The sequence below is a fragment of the Armigeres subalbatus genome, chromosome 2 (assembly GCF_024139115.2).
Source record: "Armigeres subalbatus isolate Guangzhou_Male chromosome 2, GZ_Asu_2, whole genome shotgun sequence".
In the NCBI taxonomy this organism is placed as follows: Eukaryota; Metazoa; Arthropoda; class Insecta; order Diptera; family Culicidae; genus Armigeres; species Armigeres subalbatus.
Window position 1 is genome coordinate 201,571,099 of NC_085140.1, and position 26,116 is coordinate 201,597,214.

General features: G+C 43.3%; 1 long non-coding RNA gene across 2 annotated transcripts in view; it reads right to left on the reverse strand.

The window, feature by feature from the left end:
• LOC134215756 (uncharacterized) overlaps nt 1-17,553 on the reverse strand; it is a 106,842-nt gene extending 89,289 nt beyond the window's left edge. For both annotated transcript variants that reach the window (XR_009980295.1, XR_009980296.1), the window contains exons 1-3: nt 17,481-17,553; nt 17,322-17,393; nt 17,150-17,250 (exon numbers count right to left, since the gene is read on the reverse strand). This is a non-coding gene — a long non-coding RNA (uncharacterized LOC134215756). The remainder of the gene's footprint in view (nt 1-17,149; nt 17,251-17,321; nt 17,394-17,480) is intronic.
• Nucleotides 17,554-26,116: the final 8,563 nt, after the last annotated feature.

Consider the following 26,116-nt stretch of genomic DNA (forward strand, 5'->3'; position numbering starts at 1 on the left):
CAATATAAGAGATAATGCGACTCGATATAATCGGCAAAGACCTAGGCGACGAATAAACGATCACGAGGGGAAGCTTGGAATATGGAACTGCTAGTCGCTAGGATTCGCAGGTTGCTACAGGATACTCTACAATGAATTACATCCCCGCAACTTCGACGTCGTAGCTCTGCAGAAAATCTGCTAGACATGACAGAAAGTGTGGAAAAGCGGGCATCGAGCGGCTATGCTCTACCAAAGCTGTGGCACCACCAACGAGCTGGGAACCGGCTTCATAGTGCTGGGCAAGATGCGCCAACGCGTGATTGGGTGGCTGCCAATCAACGCAGGGATGTGCAAGTTGAAGATAAAATGTCGTTTCTTCAACTATAGCATCATCAATGTGCACTGCCCATACGAAGGGAGACCCGACGACGAGAATGAAGCATTCTACGCACAGCTGGAGCAGACATACTGTAGCCTTCGCTCCATGGCTTAGATTATGAATAATTAATTACTAATCAATTTAAGACTTTTAAATAGAATCGCGCCAAAATCTAGCCTAGCACGATACGATCAAAGGGCGGCGTCATTAAGCGCCTGCGTGATTAAAGTACTCAGCCAACAGCTCCGAAGGTCAAGTTTATTTGAAATCCGCCGAAGATGTTGAGAGAGAAAAGGTCGCGGCTGAGCCCGAAACATTAGCAAACGCCTCAGCGTAAGCCTCCAGACTTCCGGAACTATTTCAATGAAGTTCGCGGAAATGCCGAATTCCTGGTCGGCCGAGGTCACCATCCTTAATTTAATTCCAATTATTTTTGTAAAGTAGTGCCAGGTTTGCTTTGCAAACGTTGTGTGTACGTTAGGGTTAGTTTTGTGCGTTTCTTGAAGAAATTGTCCAGGTAATGTGCTCCGCGTGCTCGTTGTTTCCCGTGCATTGTAGTTAATTGTCCTTTACGCAGCCAACCGCTACGTTTGTCTCAGGCAACTGCGTCACACCGCCATCGTTGGGAGCGGCCGACGACAGCCCCCCCCCCCTGTTGGCCACGTCACCAACGGCCATTCATCACTGCGAACATCGATCGCTTTCCGCCATCTACCAGGAGCGCAGCAGTACCGGTAGGCGAACAACAGTCGGTGAGTCAAGCGATCTCTTTTTTTGTCGAGTGGGGCATCCGGTGAGGACGCCTCGGATAATTTCTTTGTGCCGACCATAGGTCGATGACTGACTGAGTCAGGAATTTGGACGCGTCCATGAAATTATGAAGTTGGATGTGGAATGGACGACAGTGGCACTCATGACGTGATTAATGATCGACCCATCCAACTTCTTTTTAAGTCATCCGGGTGTGCAGCCTTTCGCTGTTTTGTCGCATCGTAGGGGATTCGTGAATGGACGATACACAATGCATGAGCACGCTAGAATAGAATAGACAGAAAAACGCACACACAGATAGGACAAACGTAGTTAGTACATAGTGAAACAAACGTAAATGAACGAAATACCACATTAAGCATGCTGTTTTAATAAATTATGTACCCCGCTTTACCTACCTATGAATAAAATGTCGTCTTCGTTGTGAAACCAATGGGTTATTGTTAGATGTTCTGCGTATAGTGTTAAAGAGAGAAAGTGTTTTCCCGTTGCTTCGGTTCGTTTAAGTTGTTTTTGACTTCCGCGTGGCGGAATTTGACTGTTTGCGCATGCTCTTCCGCGTTGGTTGCGCCTCTGGTGGACTTTAGTTGAAGTTACCAGTGATGGAAAGAGAACGTGAAACGTAACATTGCAGGTTGCAACGTTGGAAGGTATGCGTGATCTCATACCGTACTTTGGAGAAATAGTTTGGAAGTTTTGAGATTTATGCTGAGGTGTGATAGGGTAGTTTCCCGAGTTTCTACGTAGTTAGTAGGCGGACTGGCTCGATCTCCTCTTCGGAGTTTTCAAATGGACTCGCCCTGAGGCAGTCTCAACCGGGCAAATTTAGACGCGTCGTGTGGTCTCCGAATGGAGTGGCGCTTAAGCCGCACGATTTTAAAGAGCATCGGCCAGCGCCGACTATAATACGATGGATGCTCACTGCGGGATGTCAAACTCGTCATCGGCGACATGAACGCTCAGGTAGGAAGGGAGGAAATGTATAGATCGTTCATCGGACCAGATTGTCTGCACACCGCATCGAATGATAACGGCCAACGATGTATAAGCTACGCAGCCTCCCGCGGAATGGTAGTTCGAAACACCTTCTTTTCCCGCAAAAATATCCACAAGGCCATATGGAGATCACCTAACCAAGAAACGGAAAACCAAATCGACCACGTTCTAATCGACGGTAAATTCTTCTCCGACATCACAAACGTCCGCACTTACCGCAGTGCGAATATTGAATCCGACCACTACCTCATTGTAGTATGCCTGCGCTCAAAACTTTCGACGGTGTACAACACGCGTCGAAGTCGGACGCCGCGGCTTAACATTGGGCGGCTACAAGACGGTAGACTAGCCCAAGAATATGCGCAGCTGCTGGAAGTGGCACTCCCAACGGAAGAGCAGCTAGGCGCAGTATCTCTTGAAGATGGCTGGAGAGATATTCGATCCGCCATTGGTAGCTCGTCACGCTTTGCAGTACATACGGGTACGAAAATCATTTGCCTCACAGTGGTTAGACTCTTTCTTCGAGCAAAAAAGCTTGGGTTATCATGACGATCCTAGCAGTAAACCAATGAACAGGACAGTCCGGGACAAATTTTACTTGTTTGACATGGAAAAAGGTTCAGCTACTATGACAGACCTTCGGAAAGTGAGTCAATGCAACAGTTGTTTGGCCGTGTAACAAAGAATTGTGACAGCGCATCTTGCTGTGTTGCGAACCAATACGTGAAAGTACCTACATTAACCGTGCCAGCATTAACCGACAGCAGCAGTGGTGATCATAAGGAAATCATTGACCCGCATGATCCATCAAGGACTTGCGGCATTCCAGTCTCTGGTCGCAGATGACACCTCCACTGTCGTAATCTGAGAAAGTGACGTAAGGGCCAAATTACAACATGTATGTTTTAGATTTTTCTGATAAAGAGCTTGATGAGTACAACTCGTTAACACCATTTTTGGAAAATGGGGTATACGTCACTTTTTCATATTACGGCAGTCCAGCGTTAATATTCATACATCTATAAAGTGATCAGAGCTTCAACGAAGTCTGGATGTTTCAAGAGTCGCTTCACCATCAGCTGGAAGATTTGCAACAACGTCGGTTATCTTGTTCAGAAGAAATTATGAACTACAGAGTAAGATTACCGCTGTAGTCGCTGTCCGAAACATCTTTGCTGGCTGGGATAGGGAGGAAGAATAAAATCCATACGTTTTGACACTTGTGTACCCAACATAGCTTGAAATGTCCAAAATTTTATACTCACTCACTCATGTATCCTGGGGTGTATTTAGGGGTACATAGTGTCAACGTAAACGATCTTCATCGTGGGCGGCTGCTCGTTAGCCTTGACCTGAGCACAGGTCAGACTCCTATCGACTTCCTTTATTTCCTTGTTGAGGCTACGCCCTCACGAGCTCCTGGATCTGCCTCTGCTGCGATGTCCTGCAGGATTCCAGTCCAGCGTTTGCTTGCAGATTTCGTCTCCGCTCTTTCGTAATGTGTGGCCGACCCACCTCCATTTACGCTCTCGATGTTCTGTAGATATCGGTTTTTGATGGCATCGTCGATGGAGTCAGCATTCAAGATCCAATTGTGAGGCCACCAGGCCCAAATTGTAAAACGTAGACATCGGTTGATAAATACTTGCAGTTTCTGCGTAATCTCTGCTGATACACATTATGTCTCACTGGCGTATAACAACATAGATTTTACATTAGAGTTGAATTTCGAAATTTGGTGCATTGACGAATCTGATATAAATTTCGTAAACTCGTAAAACCACCCTTAGCCTTTTTGTTTCGCGCTCCTATGTCGATCTTGGTTCCGCCGTCCGACGCTAACTCGCTGTCAAAATATTGAAAGTTTTCGACCTTCTCCACTGCTTGCCTGGCTACCGTAAAGTTGGAGGGGTAGTTTGTGTTTACATCCAACGATTTGGTCTTGTTGACGTTGATGGTGAGACCCGTCGTTGAGGAGCGTTCGGCTAGGTCGTTCAGCTTACTCTGTCAAATCGAAGTCGTTAAGATGCTCCATATTAAAAGGCTGATAGAGCCCATGGTTTGGTACACGGTCAATCGCATTCACCATGATCTCGTCGATAACGATAAGGAACAGCAGGGGAGATTGAATACATTCTTGCCTCACACTAGTAACTACCTGGATGGGGTCAGACAAATTTCAGTTATGCAGGACTCGTAAAAGATCCGTATTGCACTTAGATGAGGCCAACGATTTTATCCGGAACTCCCTTGCGTCTGAGCGCGCCCCACAGATTTTCGTGGTTCAGACGATCGAATGCTTTTTCGTAGTAAATGAATACCAGGTGGGTTGGACACTTTCTCGACACCCTGGGCATAGTGTATTCATTGTAAGTTGAAAAGCAAGCCAAGCTCCAGTTGGAATGTAGAGCCAATGAAGAAGAAGAAGAAGAATACCAGGACCAAGAATTTATTGACTTTTTCCAGCATGATTCGGAGCGCGGTAATATGGTCCACAAATGATCTTCCTGGGCGGAATCCTATCTGCTGCCGTCGGAAAGTCGAATCTATTTTCTCCTGTATCTGATTTAGGATAACTTTGCACAGAACTTTGAGAATAATGCACAGTAATATTATGCATCGCCAATTGTCGCACACAGCCAAAGCCTCCATTTTGGGACCTTCACTATGAAGCCCAGCATCCATTCAGCTGGAAATGTTGCGGCTTTTGGATTTCATGCTTCGAATGGTTGCTTCAATCTTCTGCAATGATGGAGCTTCGGAGTTGACGCGGGTAATGCGTCGCACCCTGACCCAGGTTGTTCTCGCTTGTTTCGATGAAAGCATTCTTGAAGGCCGTCCACTGCTCTTCTACGCTGCCACCTTCCGGAACATCCGCTGCCCGAGTTCCAATGAACGATCTCTTCATAGCTGGATCCTCTGATCGGCGTGTGTTGTATCGCCGCCCGAGTCTCCCGCCGCTGAATCCGAGCAATGTGTAATCGGATTTCGCCAATTAGTAGGTGATGGTCAGAAGCGATGTCAGCGCTGCGTTTATTCCGGACATCAAGACAATGATTATTCTCTTATTAATTGGTTCCCACTTGATGAGCGCCGCCTGTGCATGGGCGCTAAGCAGGAAGCCAACTCATCCGTGCTGGGGAGCGTTGTTCCATCGAATACAGGAATATAACAATACCTGTCCCGATGGCACAGAGTCTGGCTATTGAAGTGCTTCATAAGAATAAACAGGCAAGTTGATCAAAACAAAAATATTTCAATTTTGAAGACCATAATTTACTCATCAAGGGTGTTATAAAAACAGCATAGACCCAAAATGTTACTAGGGATATCACTTTTTGAAAGTTCATTGGTAAAGTTCATCTTTTTTGTCCTTGAACTGAATCACTCGTCGTAGACGATTGAGGAACGCATCGTACCAGGCCCGCAGATGCTCTTGTGTTATTTTAACAGAGGCTACCAGAACTTGCACAAAAATCATAATGTTTTTGAGCAGCCGCGGCCTCCAACATACTCCTGACAGTGAAATTCATAGGGCTCAGGTCCCGCGAACTCGCTGGCCGCGCTTAACTAGAAATAAACCCTGAAATCCGCTTAGTTGGGCTTTCTTCACTTTTTGAGCCGGCATCTAATTCTGTCGTAAGACCCAACGCCTGGTATAGAAAAAACGACGTGCATATGGTTCAACGACGTTTTTAAGAACTAATTCTCAATGCGTATTTTGTATCATATTACTTTTACTCATTTATGTAGCAGTTCAATTGCCGGACCCTGTATTTTGTGTTTCCACAAGTTTGGCCAACGGACTTCACTCAATCCCAGGATTCCGTACTTCATGCGCCGTACCAGCTTACCTTGCTGGGCTAACGTTAAAACTTTACATGTTGCAATTCGTGTCCTTTTTTGTTGGGGCGTAGAACCACTGCGTCCATTGAGTTGAACTTTCGTGTCCTTTGTTTCATGCCAAATGTCGTCGCCGTTATATCAATTCTCGATCTTTTTTCGTTGGTTTCTCGAACGGTTTGTTAAGCTTCGGGAGCAGTAGGTTGTTGGCCTAAGGTCCCTATCCACCGGAATGAGGCCGTCATCGTAGATATAGCTTCCCGGGAAAAGCATCTCGTACTCAGCCGCTGGATGCCAGAACAGACGCTGTTGGAGCCGCACCTCCTTAGTGAACAGATGTTCGATCGGTCAGGTCAAATTTGTTTAAGGACACTCCTCACGGAATCCAAGTTTCAAAGTGCTCGCGTTTTCGGGGGCACACCAATCGATACGGAGGCGGCGCACAACTGTCATTTTTGTTGATTTAGCTTTGCTGCGTCGCAGCATGCCTGAAATAATAATAATGACAGTTGTGCGTTGCTTCCGTATCGAGTGGTGTGCCCCCGAAAACGCGAGCACTTTGAAACTTGGATTCCGTAAGGAGTGACCTTAAAGTACCACCCAACACTAGGCTAGTGCACTTTGAAAGGCACACGGTCGCTTTGATAGGGCCTGCTTACGGATACTTGTAGCTTTTTATAGAATTTCAACAGTCAAACCCCATCACATCTTCGGCAAGTCCCTAGGTCACACCCTCTCATTCTAACTGATGTCACAAGGTCAACAGTGCCCAGGTTACACCAAGATTTTTTTATGTACAGGTTATCCGACTTCGTCAGTAGATGGAAATAACCAGCGCGGGGGGGGGGGGGAACATACATTTTCAGTGCAAAACGTAAACAAAAGAGCATAAATTTCATACAAAAATCCAAGATGGCTGAGTTGGGGATATTGACAAGTCGGATAACCTGTACATAAAAAAATCTTGGGTTACACTACCAGCTAAGTACGCCACCCTTAGCTGGTGGTCAGTTGTCATCGAAAGAAAGCGTGAGTATTAAAGCTTGTGCGTTATGACCTGAACTATGGTTGACGCTCCTTCCCAGATGTTGCCTCACCATTTCGTAGACCAACTTTATACTAACCCTTTTTATTCTCCTTTGTTGCTGCAATTACGCTTTGAAGACGCCTTTTCATTTATTTTGCCAGTGTTTGAGTATTTTCCGGGGAGATATTCTGTCATTCCGGGGCCCTTTTTACAGTTTTCCGGCTACAAAGCAAGATCACTCTGACGAGATTAGAAGAATGATATGGACCGTTGTTTTGGATAAAATAAAAATAGGATCTATAACCCAACTTAGTGGCCTAATTCTATCTTCCATGAATATGGACGGAAACGGACATTTTTTGATGTGAAAGATCGAAGTAAAATAGAGCGATATCGAAAACATGCGTGTGACGTCGGTAATCAAGGGGGATCCATAGAGTACAAGTCTGCACGACTAACTCTGAATCTAATGCTCATAACCCATGAGCGATTCCCATCCCCTCCAGAAAAAAAGAGTAAAAGTCTACGGACGTAAAAAGAAAAATAACAACAATAATAAGTCTCTGATACAATACATTTAAAAATACGAAAGGTCGATAAAAAAGAACCGCTATGATTGTAAACTATACGGAGTATAAATAGTTTGGAAATATGGCCTGCATTAATGCAATGCTGATCCAGTTAGGTGGGTGGTGCCGAAAAGAAAAGCACCTCTAAAACAGGAAAAGAAGACGCTGATAATCATTAGCGTGTTAGTCATTAAGGACACTTTAGTCCAAGTTTCGGAAACCAGCCAACTAACTTTCGAGTGGTAACAACAGATCGCAGTTTCCGGCCAACATTTCGGCTGTATACTCTGTTATTGTGGTTCTGGTCTATTCCGTCGGCTGCCTGCCAGCGAAGCCATCGACGCTGTTACTCCGCCGGCCCATCATTCAGTCGTCATTGGACCCTCACCATAGAGACTTGCGTAGCCAACAGCAGTCCCGCCTCCCAGAATTGCTATCATCGCCAACCTTGCCAGTCCAGTCAGCGAGTACACTGTGGCCCCAGCCGCAGCAATTCAATACCTCGCAGTGTTCAATTTTCAACGCCTAATTGTGACACCTCGACTTTAAAAATAGAAAGTCGAGGTGTTGCGACTCAGTGTCGTACGCAAAAATCGCTACGCGTGAACAAAAGTGGACGCCATTACAAAACCACGACAACAAAATGTAGGGCACTACACACACCAACAAAAATACAAACACCTAATCCTTTGAAGAAGGTTAAATAAATTAACCGAAACGTCGGATGTAGGAGCAACTAAGTATTTGCTACTTATTAAGACTGCTATCGCCAAAATAAATCAATCTTAATAGCACAACCCCCAGATAACAAGTTGAAATGCATCATCAGAACCGGTGCCTTCACAATTGTTTTTTTTTTTCGAAAAAAAAAATGTGATATATCGGTCAAACGACATTAACGAAAATGTGACCCGTTAGGCCTAATGTGGTTTTCCCCCTTAATGGCTATTTCGGCCAAACAACTAATTTGACTAACCGACCTTATTTGGCCAAATTACATTTTCGGCCAGACATGCCTTTTCGGACAATTGTTCCCGCTCCTTAAAAGTAAGACGTAAGTAGGAATTACTTTATAGCAATAAGCTTCATTAGTAATTAATAATTTTTAAGGCAAATCACCAAAAACCTCTTGTTCCTACGGCCCGCAAAGGGTCAATCGGTAAACATTCCGCATTGATTCGTGGTACGATAACCGAAAAAATTCTCCAAAAATGCCTTCTTTCACCAACAATTGTCGTGTTCTCATGATCCCCCTTCAGATTCCTATCACCATGGCACCGCCGAAAAGATGGCAAGCACCGTTCGGTTGGAAACCCGATAGACAACATTTATTGCCAATTTCGGTGACTTTTAATTTCGTCTCCTCCGGTGCCATTGTTCCGAGGGGTTTCTGGTCTTAAATTCCTCGCCCCCCAACTCGCTCTCCATGTGCCCCAAGGGTGGTTCCAATGCATTGCTGCGTTGTTTATTTGATTGCCTCCTCTCCTACCTTCGATGGAAGCCAACCCGATCAGGTTTCGTTTCATGGCCGTGAATGAGAGCAGTGGAAGCTCGTTCGCTGGGTGGTTGAACGAATGCTTCTTCCAATCCATTGTAGCCTGGTGGCTTGGGCTGGGCAAAATTTATGTTGCCAAAAATCGATGGTTGGTGGAACACAAGGGGTTGGGTGTATCCATTGCGATGGAAAATATTGATGAGCGACGAAGCAATCACGTGTCTCATCTGCATATGGGCTTTTTTAGATACCATATACTTTTTATTTTGAACTCACACTAGTTTCGTAAGCTCTCGAATTTGAATTAAGGAATCACTTTGTCAATGACCTTTTTTGTGGGTCTTCCACATTCTATGTCCTTCATTCTTTGTTTCAGTGCAGGGAAAATCCCACCTCCAAGCAACCGCGAGCGGTCAAAAGAAGTAATAATAATTCGTTTGTGGTAAAGAAAGGCGTTTTACAGAACAAAGGATAAACATTTGTTTATTGAACTTGCAAAACCAATCCCTAATTGACTACTGCCCTGGGGGTTCACGGGGCACTTGTGAAAGTGGTCACTGAATTGTGCAAAAAATTTCACTTAAATTTGTGTTGCTAACCCGCAAAGATGTCTATGCCTGCAAGCTAGATTTTAGAACCAATCTATATTTAATTCTAATCGGCTGAACACGAACCTGACCAAATCCGACTAAGTACTGAAAAAGCCGCTAATTCCTCTATATCACAAAGCTTGATACTTAGTTCATGCTACCTTCGGATAAAGTAATTCAAAAATGTATCACTCTTGATCATAATTGCCAAAATGTAACTTCTGCTTCGAATGGCTTAAAACTTAATCGTCACAGTTTCTAATTTCGTTGCTTGCCAACTTGTCCGATTCCTTACACATGCACTACGTGGCTCTGCCAACCGAACCAGGTAGCGCTTCTTGCACAAAAAGCGTGAACTTTCGCCAATCTAACCCACCATCCGGCAGGGAATGAGATAAGCTCACCTTAGGCGCAAAAGCCGTCGATGACGACGACGACGACATGGAGAAACGATGACGCCAAAGACGGCTCTGTAATATAAGAACTTGTCTGCGGTGTTTATCCCTTCGGGAGGGAAGTAAAGCTCACTCTGTGGGACACGATAGCGACAAAAAGTGCAACAAAGAAACTGGAAAGTACAGTTTCTTCACTGCCAGAACATTGCCGGTCCGGGTTGGTGTTGCGAGTGTGTCTGTACGTGTGTATGTGCCCGCGCCCAGAGTGTTAATAGTAGATTGTAATTAAGAAAGTTTCCATTCAGACGACGTTCAATTAAACCGGGTTGTGTCTTGGTTCGGAGTCGTCACGGGTGTCTCTATATTTGCCAGAAGTCGAGGACAACACCAACGGGAAGGGATCTTCCAGTCAGCTTTTTCGCTGCATTCCAGAAGCACGTTCGAGACACTTTCGGTGTCCTTTTGTTGTGCTGCCACTGCGGAACATTTTTCCAAGGGTAATGATTTCTTATGATGGCAATGCGATTAGCCGGAATCGGGGTTACACTTTTCAGGATTTTCTTTGTTACATTTTGTTACACGAGGGAAGTAGATATTGCTATTACTACTGCCACATTGTTTTTGAGAAAGATAAGTGGTGAAACTCAATTAAAAATTATTAAGTTTGTAATCATTTGATAGTGCAGCCTTAAAAGTTTATTTTCTGAATCAGTCAGCTTTCGAAAGTACTAAACCATAATTCGACAGCAGTATTGTACCACATAAACTCACCCAGGCAGTAAAATACCTTATCGCGTCTTCTGGTTCAGCATCAAGGAAAGGCGAAAGCAAAGAAAATCCAATCAATCTGATGGATGGTTAGGAGAAAAAGTCCATCTCACATAAAAATACTGTTAGAAGGTTCATAAACCCCGCTTTGTCGAGGAAAGATACAACGTCTTAATTTTATAACGGGCGCCAATGAAGATATCTTATAATTATCTAAAAATATCCTATGATTAAATTTGGATCCTCTGGTACATGATCCATCATTCAAAGCCATCAACATTATCATGGATGTTGGACCGTATGAAAACAATTTCTTGGGCCTCCTAGTTGAGAAAGAATGAAAAAAAAAACATCAAAACAATAGTAATGATTTTCGGTATATTTTTAAATCAATTTATTTTATTTCTTACAGTACGATAATTGGTCAAAATTCTTCAGGATACTCCAGAAAGAAAACATGATGAGATTATTGGGATATATGTTACATCACATCTCTTCGTCTGGTTTTGAACGCGCTTTGCTTACATCGGTGTGTCCCAGTTTTTTTCGGTAAATTACACAGTATTATAGCATAATTCATATTCTTCGATTGCCCGTATCGACGCAGAACACTTACGTAAATTTGTATATTCTGGAGTTCATTCAAGTTATCGAAGTGATTGGTGCGATTTGCCACTTAAAAAATAGTGAACACTGACTGATACCAACAATGGCTTCCATTTGTTTTGCCTGCAGCAACAATCTCGTAGTGGAAGATGAAATTGAATGTGGTGGTTTTTGTAAGTCAACATTTCATATCGGTTGCGTACATCTGTGTGCAGAGACCCGTACTCTCATCCAGACAAACTCACAACTTTTCTGGATGTGTTTGTCCTGTACGAAAATGATGCAAAATGCAAACTTTCGTCAGGCAATTGCATCGACCAATGAGGCTATGCTACACCTCGAGGTGCAGCAGAACAAAGTGTTAGAAGAACTGCGAACCGACATCAAACAAAACACAGCGAAAATCAATTCTATACTTAGCCTGACACCCCGTACTCCAAAACGTGTAGGAGAATTCAGTTTCTCTTCACAGCTTGCTAAAAGGAATAGAATTGATGGTAGCAATTCCGAAAAACCGCAAACTATACGAAAAGAGCAGATAGGGAGCAAAGAGGATGATCAAAGCTTCGTCGTACCCTTGGCTCGACGCGACCAAAAATATTGGTTGTATCTCTCACAATTTGACCCCAGTGCTACTACAGATGACATTTCACAATTGGTAAAGCGAAATTTGAAACCTGAGTCGGAGGTACAAGCGGTTAAGCTCATTCCTAAGGGTCGAAAACTTGAGGAATTGTCCTTCGTTTCCTTCAAGGTCGGTGTACAAATGGATTTAAGAGAAAAGGCACTGCTGGCCACGTCGTGGCAAAAGGGTATATATTTCCGAGAGTTCGAATTTGCTCGTTCCACACGCCCTGAGGTCTTTCGTTTCGAGCCCTAGTATCAATTTGCACGCACAAGTCATCGTTTCTCCGCCAACGTTCTCAAATTATCCCACCTCCTCTACGTCCGTTTCTTTTCCTGGAACGAATAAAGCAAATCAGACTCGCTCCTAAGAAGAGTTGCGTATCTATTACCAAAACATGAACAGCATCCGCGGTGCTAATCGATTGTAGTCAGTGTTCTTGTCGTCCCTCGAACATGACTATGATATTTATGTTTTCTGTGAAACCAATTTGGATCTCTTAATTACGAATCAAATGATATTTCATGAATTTTTTTTTTTTTTTTTTTTTTTTTTTTTTTTTTTTTAACTAATTTTATTTGCTAATTATCTAATACATGCATTCATCTCTTAGACTAGGTGTTCCGTGTTTTCTTAACACTATCATCCTTATTTGCTATGTTACTTTTTAGTTATTATTAATACATTTCAATTGCCTCTGGCAGTTAGAATTTTTCCTCTGGTTGAATTGAACCATGTAGGAATTACAATGTTTTCAACTTAAACTAAACTTAACCTATTTTATACTAAGGGTACAGGGAGTTAATCGTTGCAATAGAAGATTGCAACGATTTTTGTCTAAAATTGGAAATTATTTTGTTGGACATTTGTTGCAATGTCTCAATATTAGAAATTCTATGAAGTTCATTGGTACTATACCACGGAGGCAACTTCAGAATCATTTTCAAAATTTTATTTTGAATCCTCTGGAGTGCCTTCTTTCTGGTATTGCAGCAACTAGTCCATATTGGCACAGCATACAACATGGTTGATTTATAAATCAAAAGTTTGTTCTTAAGACAAAGTTTTGATTTTCTGTTTATAAGTGGATATAGACACTTAATATATTTGTTACATTTGGCTTGAAGGCCTTCAATGTGATTTTTAAAAGTTAATTTTTGATCTAGCAGAAGTCCTAAATATTTAGCTTCACTAGACCAATTAATTGGAATCCCATTCATAGTGACAATGTGCCTACTAGAAGGTTTCAAATAAGAAGCTCTCGGCTTATGTGGTACAATTAGAAGCTGAGTTTTGGAAGCATTCGGGAAATTTTCCATTTTGCAAGTAAGTGGAGAAAATATCCAAACTTTTTTGCAATCTACTACAAATGACACGAAGGCTTTGCCCTTTGGCTGAAAGGCCCGTGTCATCTGCAAACAAAGATTTTTGACACCCTGGTGGTAAATCAGGTAAGTCAGAAGTAAAAATGTTATACAATATGGGCCCCAGTATGCTGCCTTGGGTAATCAGCCCTTACAGGTAATCTATCAGATTTAGTATTCTGATAGTTTACCTGCAGTGAGCGATCTGATAAATAATTTTGGATCAGTTTAATGATGTACAGAGGAAAATTAAAATTCATCAATTTTACAATCAAACCTTCATGCCAAACACTGTCAAATGCTTTCTCTATATCAAGAAGAGCAACTCCAGTCGAATATCCTTCAGATTTGTTGAGCCGAATTAAGTTCGTAACTCTTAATAACTGATGGGTGGTTGAATGCCCATGGCGAAAACCAAATTGCTCATCAGCAAAAATAGAATTGTCATTAATATGAACCATCATTCTATTTAAAATAATCTTTTCAAACAGTTTGCTTATTGAAGAAAGCAAACTGATTAAGCGATAACTAGAAGCCTCAGCTGGATTTTTGTCCGGCTTCAAAATTGGAACAACTTTGGCGTTTTTCCATTTATCTGGAAAGTATGCCAATTGAAAACATTTGTTAAATAAATTAACCAAAAGGATAAAGAGCTCCCAGGAAGTTTTTGATGAGTAGAAAATACCATCATCACCCGGGCTTTCATATTTTTAAATTTTCTAGTAATAGATCTCACTTCATCCAAATTGGTTCCCAACGAAGGGTCAAAAACATTCTCTTGATTGAGAATGTCTTCGAAGCTCCGTGTAACCTGATCCTCAATTGGACTAGTGAGACCTAGACTAAAATTATGGGCACTCTCGAACTGCTGAGCAAGTTTTTGAGCCTTTTCGCCATTTGTTAATAAAATTTTATTTCCCTCTTTAAGCGCTGGAATTGGCTTTTGAGGTTTTTAAGAATTTTGTTAATTTCAAAAGGGTTTCGAACTGGGATCCAACTTCGAGACATTATTCTCAAAGTTGGTATTTCTCAGAATAGCGAAACGTTTTTTAATTTCATTTTGCAATTCTCGCCAAATAACTTTCAACGCGGGATCGCGAGTTCTTTGGTATTGCCTTCTTCTCACATTTTTAAGACGGATCAGTAGCTGAAGATCGTCGTCAATAATAATGGAGTTGAATTTAATTTCACATTTAGGAATTGCAATGCCTCTGGCTTCGACAATTAAATTTGTCAAAGATACGAGAGCATTATCAATATCACTTTTGGTATCGAGAGGAATATCAACATCAAAATTCCTATCGATATACGTTTTATATAAATCCCAATCAGCTCTATGATAATTAAAAGTAGAGCTGATTGGATTATAAATGGCTTCTTGTGAGATTTCAAATGTCACAGGAAGATGATCAGAGTCAAAGTCAGCATGAGTTACCAATTGGCCACACAGCTGACTTGAATCCGTTAAAACTAAATCAATTGTAGAAGGATTTCGACTGGAAGAAAAACAAGTTGGTCCATTGGGATATTGAATAGTATAATATCCCGCAGAACAATCTTCAAATAAAATTTTACCATTGGAATTGCTTTGAGCATTATTCCATGAACGGTGTTTGGCATTGAAGTCACCAATTACGAAGAATTTTGATTTGTTGCGAGTCAGAATTTGAAGATCAGCTTTCAACAAATTCTTTTGCTGCCCATTGCATTGAAAAGGCAAGTAGGCAGCAATGAAGGAAAATTGTCCAAAATTTGTTTCAACAGAAACTCCCAAGGTTTCAAAAACTTTGGTTTCAAACGAAGAAAATAATTTATGTTTGATACGTCTATTAATGACAATGGCGACCCCACCACAGGCGCTGTCAAGACGATCATTTCTGTAGATAAAATAGTTTGGATTTCTTTTAATGGAGAGTCCTGGTTTTAAATACGTTTCAGTTATAATGGCAATATGCACATTATGAACTGAAAGGAAGTTGAATAATTCATCTTCCTTACCCTTTAGAGAGCGGGCATTCCAATTTAGAACTTTTACACAATTATTTGGATCCATTGAAACGGAGTCCGATAACAATTTTTTGTGTGTACTTTATACCAACCTGAACAGCTTCAGGAATGGTATTTGCTTTGAACATTGCATCAATCATGTGATGCAATTGTTCAGTTAAAAAATCAAAATCGGAAGCAGTCATGCTACCTGAATCGGCAACATGACCGTTATTTTCCGTTGGGACATGGGTATAAACCTCATTTTGAGAAGAGAAATTTTGTCTACCAGCAGCGATGTTTGCATACGTAGGTACATTGGAAAAATTGAATTTACTGAAGTGCTTGCTACCCGTTGACGAGCGGCAAAATTTGTTTGTGAATTGTGGTGGGTATGAATTGCTCGACCGGTAACCGGTTTCGAGATTTGAGCGTTTGAAAAATTCCTACCCGTCGAATCTGGGATCCGATTGGAATTTCCCGTCATCAATTTTGCACGGGAATTCAAAACTTTTTTGCGTGAAGGGCATTCCCAGAAATTGGATTTATGATTGCCCCCACAATTAGCACATTTAAATTTATTGGAATCTTCTCTCACAGGACATGCGTCCTTGGCGTGAGAGGTTCCACCACAAATCATGCATTTAGCATCCATGTGACAATGTTTGGTTCCATGACCCCACTTTTGGCACTTACGGCACTGGGTGGGGTTTTGGAAATATCCCCCAGGTCTGCGGAAATGTTCCCATGTAACACGGACATGAGACATAATACAGGCCTTTTCCAAACTTTTCATATTATTTAGTTCACTTTTGTTAAAATGAACTAAATAAAATTCTGAGAAATGCCCATCTGGGAAGTACCAGAATGGGATTTCTTTTCATCTTAATTACTTGGACTGGTGAAAATCCAAGTAATTGAGAAATTTCAATTTTAATCTCATCCAGTGATTTGTCATCACTGGGGAGACCTTTCAAGACGACTTTGAACAATCGCTCAGTTTTGTCGTCGTATGTGAAGAAATTATGGCGCTTCTCAGTTAAATACTGAAGAAGACGTTTGCGATCGTCAAAGGATCCCGGCAAAACGCGGCAGTCACCCTTCCTAGCAATCTGAAATGAAACCTTGATCCCCTGAAGGTTACTCAAAATCTCATTCCTAAAGCCAGAAAACTCGGCAACAGATACCACAATCGGCGGAATCCTTTGCTTTTTCGCATGAATCGAATCACCTGGGCTAGATTCGATTTGCTCAATATCATCATTAATCAAATCGAACTGATTGCTTAGTTCGATAGGAGAAAAATTATTTCCGACCTTAGAGTTTGAAGGAATATCTGAATTCTCCAGCTTCCTTCTATTTTTTCCGCGCTTTGGCAGGACGGTCTTGAAACCTTGTTTCTTAGAAGGAAGTGGAGAATTCAAAGACTCCCCTTCCTCTTGTTTTTATTAATACTCATTGCTGAGCGTGGAGACGTGACCTTCTAAGAGGTTTTTTCCCAGAACGGTGTCCCTGCAGGATTACCACCGCTTGTCGGAATTTTACTTCCGCAAACGGGTCCAACGTAAAACGAAGGCACGGGTCCTTGCAAAGATCGTAACGGGATCAGTGGGTACAAATAGCGCTGAGAAGCACTGTTGAAATTAAAATAGCTTCGGGTAGTATTAAAAACTTCCTTCCGCAAAGAGAGAAAGAACCGCACAGCACGAAAGCACGATGCGGTCTGATATTTCATGAATCATACGTTACATACCGTTGCGATCGTACATTGTCCAATGCCGATAAATCCTCTGGCGGCGGTGTTCTTATTGCCGTGAAAGCCTCGCTCGCTAGCTCCATCGTCAAAGAATCAATCTGCAATGAAGAAGCCACAGTGAAAATATCAATTGGAGATATTGATTTATTTTTGTGCTGTATTTACTTACCTCCCGACGCAAGCCTGGCACGGTATAGATCGTATACCGAGAGCGTTCGCAGCATGGTTGAAGTAGCGAGTCCTGAAAGCAAATTCATCGTTGTTGGCGATTTCAATTTGAAAAACACTACTTGGTACCGTGAAAATGAAAATGATCTTCATCTCTTACCTCTACAAGTTCGCACACCGGAGGAATCCATCACTGTTGACGAAATGTCTTCCAGTGGTTTGCTGCAAGTGTGTGGAATACGCGAGGAGAAGTGGATGAATGCTGTCATCAGAGGAAAAGTAGAATCACTGAAATTTAACACGGCAAGGTATAGCCGATGGAATTGAAAATAATTTTAAAAATTACAAACAGAGATTTTTTTGAAAATGATTTATTAGGCGGGATTAGAAATTCAATTAAGATTAAAAGTAGTACCATCTCCGGAATCATTTCAAGAAAAAACTTCATTGTCATTAACAATCAAATTAAAATATGTATAATGTAGATATTAAAAATTCTAACCTCATGCTATAAATTATTTATAAATAAATTTTATTTTGAAATTTTGAAAATTATTTTAAAACCTACATTCCATACCTCGCTGTGAAATTTTTTTTATGATTCTACTTTTTCTTTTGATGACAGAATTCATTCTTCTCTTAGCGTATACCGAATCAAAACAATCGCTTTCTCGATCTTATTTTCACTAACACGAGGAGTGCGTTCAAACTGAGCTGTGTGAACCTTTAGTTCAAAATGAAACGCACCACAATGCGATGATGCTCACCGTTAACTACAACAAGCTCATTTACGACGAGGACTCAACAATCGATCAGCCAACACGCACGCGACTGGACTTGCAGCGGTGTGATCACACTGCTGTCATGCAAGAGCTATTAGCCGTAGAATGGAGTGACATTTTCATTGAGAATGATTGCTTCGACTCACAAATAATGAAACCTATGATCGATTCCATGGTAAGCTTCCTGTGCTGCTTCGAGATGTTTGATTTATTAGGTAGTGATTTTCATCATGTGAGTAACGCTATTGATTTTAACGTACTGGCATTTTACGCTATCGTATATGAAATTATTTCGAAGCACTGTCGCATTATTAGTAATAAGCCAGGAATTGCTAGGTACCCAGAATGGTTTGATTTCGATACAATACAGCTAATGAAGACTAAGAAGAAGCTCTACAACAAATTTCGAAAAAGTAAATCTCATCATGACGAATGCATGTATAGGCAAGCTAGAAGTGAGTTTAAAAATAAGCAGCGATCGCAGTATAAAGCGTATATGCACGAACTACAACTGAATATTCAGGGAACTATGTACTATGAATATTTTGGAACTATGTACGGAAGAAGAGACGTGACACAGGAATACCAGTAAATGTGATGTACCATTCAAAAAAAGCTGACTGCTCTGAACAAGCAACTGAGCTGTTCGCTGATTTTTTCAATGCTGTTTATTCAGAATGTAATCAGATTGAGGCACACGAAATCAACACATGTAATGAAAGGTTCCCGGAGTTTTCTTTAACTCTTGCCGAAGTGCGTCAAAAATAGAACAGTTGTTGTATACCAGGAGCTCAGTTCGGATCACTATCCGGTGGTGGCGGAACTGGGCTCCTCGGTCAATCGGCACCAGCAGTTACGGCGGAACTACCACCGAGTGAACTGGCAGCGTTTCCAGCAGTGCGTCGATAACACCGTCGACTACGAGGTGCGTCCGGAGACGCCGGAAAGTATCGACCGCCAGCTGTGCGCTATCGAGGAGGCGATCACGGCGGCCCGAGAGCAACACGTACCGACGGCTCGGCAGGTAAGCAACTCCTTAAACATCGATACACTCACCAAAGATTTGATTCGATTGCGGAATGTCACTCGCAGGCAATTTCAGCGTACTGGACTGCCTGAGCTTAAGGCACGCTGCAATCGAATCACAAAAATTATCAAGGCCAGAATGGTGGACCTCAAAATAACGACTTCTCGAATAAGATCCGCACTCTCCCAGATTATGCTAAGCCGTTCTGGAAAATGACCAAAATTCTAAAAACCAAGCCTCGGCCCATTCCACCTTTGATCCCACTAGACAATAATGGCTCTAAGGATCGCTTGATAACTCCTGCAGAGAAGGTCGCTGAAATAGGTCGTCACTTCGTCAGCTCACACAATCTTGGGCAGAACATCGTCAGTCCACACGAAGCAGCCGTCAACGAGCATGCTAACAACATCCATTTGATTCCCAACGACTTCTCGGAGGAGTTGGAGATCTCAGCTGACGAATTGACGGCCTATATCAAATCGTCGAAGAACATGAAGGCCCCAGGCTTCGACAGCATCCTGAATCTCGAGCTCAAACACATGAGTGCTCCGTTCTTTGAGCACCTCTCGCTGATCTTTAATCAGTGTCTCCGGCTTAGCTACTTCCCATCGTCCTGGAAGTCAGCGAAAGTCATCCCCATCCGGAAGCCTGGGAAGGATCCTTCCTCCCCGAAAGTTATCGACCCATCAGCCTTCTCTCAGGGTTATCCAAGCTATTCGAAAAAGCTATTCATCATCGGTTACTTGAGTCTGCCGAAAATCTCAACATCTTGCTCGAGAAACAGTTTGGTTTCCGACGCGGTCGGTCAACTGTACACCAACTGACCCGAGTTACCAACGTCCTCAGACAGAACAAGTTTGTCTCGAAAACATCCGCCATGGCCTTACTCGATGTCGAGAAGGCATTTGACAATGTATGGCATGATGGCCTAGTGTACAAACTACAACGCTACAATCTTACCAGCTACCTGGTGAAAATCATCAACAATTACCTGTCGGCAAGGACATTCTGGGTCTCAATCAGCGGAGCGAGTTCCAATGCGCACAACATCGTCGCAGGCGTCCCCCAGGGCAGTATCCTCGGGCCTCTGCTTTTCAATCTGTTCACCTCCGACATGCCAGAACCTCCAGAAGGCGGCATTCTGTCTCTGTTCGCAGATGACACATCCATCGTCTACAACGGTAGAGTGATCAGAGCGCTAGTAACAAAACTCCAACGAAACCTGAATGTCAGAACTGACAGATCTTCGAGTACCTCACCAGCTGGAAGATCTGTTTCAACGGGGCGAAGACGTAGGTCATCATTTTCCCCCACTCCAAATCCCCTAAACTTGTTCCGCCTGGGGACTGTAAAATCATCCTCAATGGCACGACCGTGGAATGGGCCAACGAGGCCGGCTACCTTGGCTTGACCCTCGACAGCAAGCTTATTTTCAGGCAACAGGTTGACAAAACGGTGACAAAGTGTAACGTCTTGTTGAAACTACTGTACCCTTTGATCAACCGCCGGTCGTCATTGTCCCTGAAAAATAAGCTTGCTGTCTACAAGCAAATCATCCTCCTGTGATCGAATATGGCATGCCGGTCTGGGAGAGCTGCGCTAAAACCCACCACCTCAAACTTCAACGGGTCCAAAACAAATTCCTGAGGATGATCCTCAACACCCTCCCAGGACAAGAACATCCGAGGTCCACCGTCTGGCCGGAATAAAACCTTACATGAACGCTTTGGTGATTGTAAAGAAAAGTTTAGGGTCCGTTGCTTACATTCGGATCAGGCTCCAATTAGGGCGCTAGTTCCAATCTAGGTTATCAAATTTCTTATTGTAAATATTAGTGTACATAGTAGTTAGGTTATCAAATTTAAAAACACCTCAGCGCCTCCTAAAGGCCGTCATGATATATCATATTAACACTTAAATAACAATGTAAACATAAAAATTTAAAATTGAAGTTGGAGGCCAAGCCGGCCGAGCACTGTACATGTAAAAAAATAATTGTAGAACAGAAAATGAAACAATAAAGAAGAATTTTACTACTACTACTTACTAAGATGTGGACGTCAAACCCCACAGTGACCCTGTTAAATTCCTATAAATAAAACTGCATGTATCCACAAGCCCAAGTCCTGGTGTCAGGTGGGACACACAACAAACCTGAAACGACGGCCCTCCGACGAGGCCCTCGTAGGCGCAATAACCCGCCTGGAAAACCAATAATTGCGAACAATATAAGAGATAATGCGACTCGATATAATCGGCAAAGACCTAGGCGACGAATAAAGGATCACGAGGGGAAGCTTGGAATATGGAACTGCTAGTCGCTAGGATTCGCAGGTTGCGACAGGATACTCTACAATGAATTACATCCCCGCAACTTCGACGTCGTAGCTCTGCAGAAAATCTGCTAGACATGACAGAAAGTGTGGAAAAGCGGGCATCGAGCGGCTATGCTCTACCAAAGCTATTGCACCAGTGCTGGGCAAGATGCGCCAACGCGTGATTGGGTGGCTGCCAATCAACGCAGGGATGTGCAAGTTGAAGATAAAATGTCGTTTCTTCAACTATAGCATCATTAACGTGCACTGCCCATACGAAGGGAGACCCAACGACGAGAATGAAGCATTCTACGCACAGCTGGAGCAGACATACTGTAGCCTTCGCTCCATGGCTTAGATGAATTAATTACTAATCAATTTAAGACTTTTGAATAGAATCGCGCCAAAATCTAGCCTAGCACGATACGATCAAAGGGCGGCGTCATTAAGCGCCTGCGTGATTAAAGTACTCAGCCAACAGCTCCGAAGGTCAAGTTTATTTGAAATCCGCCGAAGATGTTGAGAGAGAAAAGGTCGCGGCTGAGCCCGAAACATTAGCAAACGCCTCAGCGTAAGCCTCCAGACTTCCGAACTATTTCAATGAAGTTCGCGGGAAATGCCGAATTCCTGGTCGGCCGAGGTCACCATCCTTAATTTAATTCCAATTATTTTTGTTAAGTAGTGCCAAGTTTGCTTAACAAACGTAGTGTGTGCGTTAGGGTCAGTTTTGTGCGTTTCTCGAAGAAATTGTCCAGGTAATGTGCTCCGCGTGCTCGTTGTTTCCCGTGCATTGTGTGTAATTAATTGTTCTTCATGTAGCCAACCGCTACGTTTGTCTCAGGCAACTGCGTCACACCGCCATCGTTGGGAGCGGCCGACGACAGCCCCCCCCCCCTGTTGGCCACGTCACCAACGGCCATTCATCACTGCGAACATCGATCGCTTTCCGCCATCTACCAGGAGCGCAACAGTACCGGTAGGCGAACAACAGTCGGTGAGTCAAGCGATCTCTTTTTTTGTCGAGTGGGGCGTCCGGTGAGGACGCCGTGGAGGATTTTTTTGTGCCGACCGTAGGTCGATGACTAACTGAGTCAGGAATTTGAACGCGTCCATGAAATTGTGAAGTTGGATGTGGAATTGACGACAGGAGCACTCGTGACGTGATTAATGATCTACCCATTCAACTTCTTTTGATAGTCACCCGGGTGTGAAGCCTCTCGCTGTTTTGTCGCGTCGTAAGGAATTCGTAAATGGTCGATACACAATGCATGAGCACGCTAGAATAGAGTAGATAGAAAAAAAACGCACACACAGACAAACACACACACAGAACAAACATAGTTTAGTACATAGTGAAACAAACGTAAATAAACAAAATACTACATTAAGCATGCTATTTTCAATAAATTATGTACCTCGCTTTACCTACCTATAAATAAAATGTCGTCTTCGTTGTGAAACCAATGGGTTATTGTTAGATGTTCTGCGTATAGAGTTAAAGAGAGAAAGTGTTTTCCCGTTGCTTTGGTTCGGAATTTGACTGCTTGCGCATGCTCTTCCGCGCTGGTTGCGCCTCTGATGGACTTTGATTGAAGTTACCAGTGGTAAGAAGATAACGTGTAACGTAGCATTGCGGGTTGCAACGTTTGAGTGTATGCGTGATCTCATACCGCACTTTGGAGAAATAGTTTTTAAGTTTTGAGATTTATGCTGAGGTGTGATAGGGTAGTTTCGAGTTTCTACGTAGTTAGTAGGCGGACTGGCTCGATCTCCTCTTCGGAGTTTTCAAATGGACTCGCCCTGAGGCAGTCTCAACCGGGCAAATCTAGACGCGTCGTGTGGTCTCCGAATGGAGTGGCGCTTAAGCCGCACGATTTTAAAGAGCATCGGCCAGCGCCGACTACAATACGATGGATGCTCACTGCGGGATGTCAAAATCGTCATCGGCGACATGAACGCTCAGGTAGGAAGGGAGGAAATGTATAGATCGGTCATCGGACCAGATTGTCTGCACACCGCATCGAATGATAACGGCCAACGATGTATAAGCTACGCAGCCTCCCGCGGAATGGTAGTTCGAAACACCTTCTTTTCCCGCAAAAATATCCACAAGGCCATATGGAGATCACCTAACCAAGAAACGGAAAACCAAATCGACCACGTTCTAATCGACGGTAAATTCTTCTCCGACATCACAAACGTCCGCACTTACCGCAGTGCGAATATTGAATCCGACCACTACCTCATTGTAGTATGCCTGCGCTCAAAACTTTCGACGGTGTACAACACGCGTCGAAGTCGGACGCCGCGGCTTAACATTGGGCGGCTACAAGACGGTAGATTAGCCCAAGAATATGCGCAGCAGCTGGAAGTGGCACTCCCAACGGAAGAGCAGCTAGGCGCAGCATCTCTTGAAGATGACTGGAGAGATATTCGATCCGCCATTGGTAGCTCGTCACGCTTTGCAGTACATACGGGTACGAAAATCATTTGCCTCACAGTGGTTAGACTCTTTCTTCGAGCAAAAAAGCATGGGTTATCATGACGATCCTGGCAGTAAGCCAATGAACAGGACAGTCCGGGACAAATTTTACTTGTTTGACATGGAAAAAGGTTCAGCTACTATGACAGACCTTCGGAAAGTGAGTCAATGCAACAGTTGTTTGGCCGTGTAACAAAGAATTGTGACAGCGCATCTTGCTGTGTTGCGAACCAATACGTGAAAGTACCTACATTAACCGTGCCAGCATTAACCGACAGCAGCAGTGGTGATCATAAGGAAATCATTGACCCGCATGATCCATCAAGGACTTGCGGCATTCCAGTCTCTGGTCGCAGATGACACCTCCACTGTCGTAATCTGAGAAAGTGACGTAAGCGCCAAATTACAACATGTATGTTTTAGATTTTTCTGTTAAAGAGCTTGATGAGTACAACTCATTAACACCATTTTTGGAAAATAGCGTTTACGCCACTTTGTCATATTACGGCAGTCCAGTGTTAATATACATACAGCTGTAAAGTGATCAGAGCTTCAACGAAGTCTGGATGTTTCAAGGGTCGCTTCACCATCAGTCGGTTATCCTTTTCAGAAGAAATTATGAACTACAGAGTAAGATTACCGCTGTCCGAAACATCTTTGCTGGCTGGGATATGGAGGAAGAATAAAATCCATACGTTTTGACACTTGTGTACCCAACATAGATTGAAATGCCCAAAACATTAAACTCACTCACTCATGTATCCTTGGGTATATTTAGGGATACATAGGGCCAACGTAAAAGTTCTCCATCCTGGGTGGCTGCTCGTTAGCCTTGACCTGCGCCCAGGTCAGATTCCTGTCGACTTTATTTCCTTGTTGAGGCTACGCCCTCACGAGCTCCTGGATCTGCCTCTGCTGCGATGTCCTGGAGGATTCCAGTCCAGCTCTTGCTTGCAGATTTCGTCTCCGCTCTTTCGTAATGTGTGGCCGACCCACCTCCATTTACGCTCTCGACTTGCTGTCGATATCGGTGTTTGATGGCATCGTCAGTGAAGCATTCAAGATCCAATTGTGAGGCCACCAGGCCCGAATTATCATACGTAGCCATCGGTTGATAAATACTTACAGTTTCTGTGTAATCTCTGCTGATACACACCAAGTCTCACTGGCGCATAACAACACAGATTTTACCTTTGAGTTGAATATTCGAAATTTGATGCATTGACTAATCTGATTGGATCCGTAAACTCGCAAAAGCAGCCCTAACCTTCTTGATTCGTGCTCCTATGTCGATCTTGGTTCCACCGTCCGACGCTAACTGGCTGCTAAAATATTGAAAGTTTTCGACCTTCTCCACTGCTTGCCTGGCTACCGTAAAGTTGGAGGGGTTGTTTGTGTTTACATCCACCGATTTGGTCTTGTTGACGTTGATGGTGAGATCCGCCGTTGAGGAGCGTTCGGCTAGGTCGTTCAGCTTACTCTGTCAAATCGAAGTCGTTAAGATGCTCCATATTAAAAGGCTGACAGAGCAGCCCATGGTTTGGTACACGGTCAATCGCATCCACCATGATCTCGTTGATTACGATAAGGAACAGAGGGGAGATAGAATACATTCTTGCCTCACACCAACAACTACCCGGATGGGTAGACAAAGCTCCGTTTTGCAGGACTCATAAAAGCTTCGTATTGCACTTCGATGAGGCCGACGATTTTATCCGAAACTCCCTTGCGCCTAGGGGGGGCAACAGATTTTCGTGGCTCAGACGATCGAATGTTTTTCGTAGTCAATGAATACCAGGTGGGTTGGAAACTTTCTCGACACCCTGGGCATAGTGTATCCATTGTAAGTTGAAAAGCAGGCCAAGCTCCAGTTGGAATGTAGTGCCATAGAAGAAGAAGAAGAAGAATACCAGGACCAAGAATTTATTGACTTGCTCCAGCATGATTCGGAGCGTGGTTATATGGTCCACAAATGATCTTCCTGGGCGGAATCCTACCTGCTGCCGTCGGAAAGTCGAATCTATTTTCTCCTGTATCTGATTTAGGATAACTTTGCACAGAACTTTGAGAACAATGCACAGTAACATGATGCATCGCCAATTGTCGCACACAGCCAAATCCGCCTTTTGGGACCTTCACTAAGACGCCCTGCCTCCAGTCAGCCGGAAAAGTTGCGGCTTTTTTGGATTT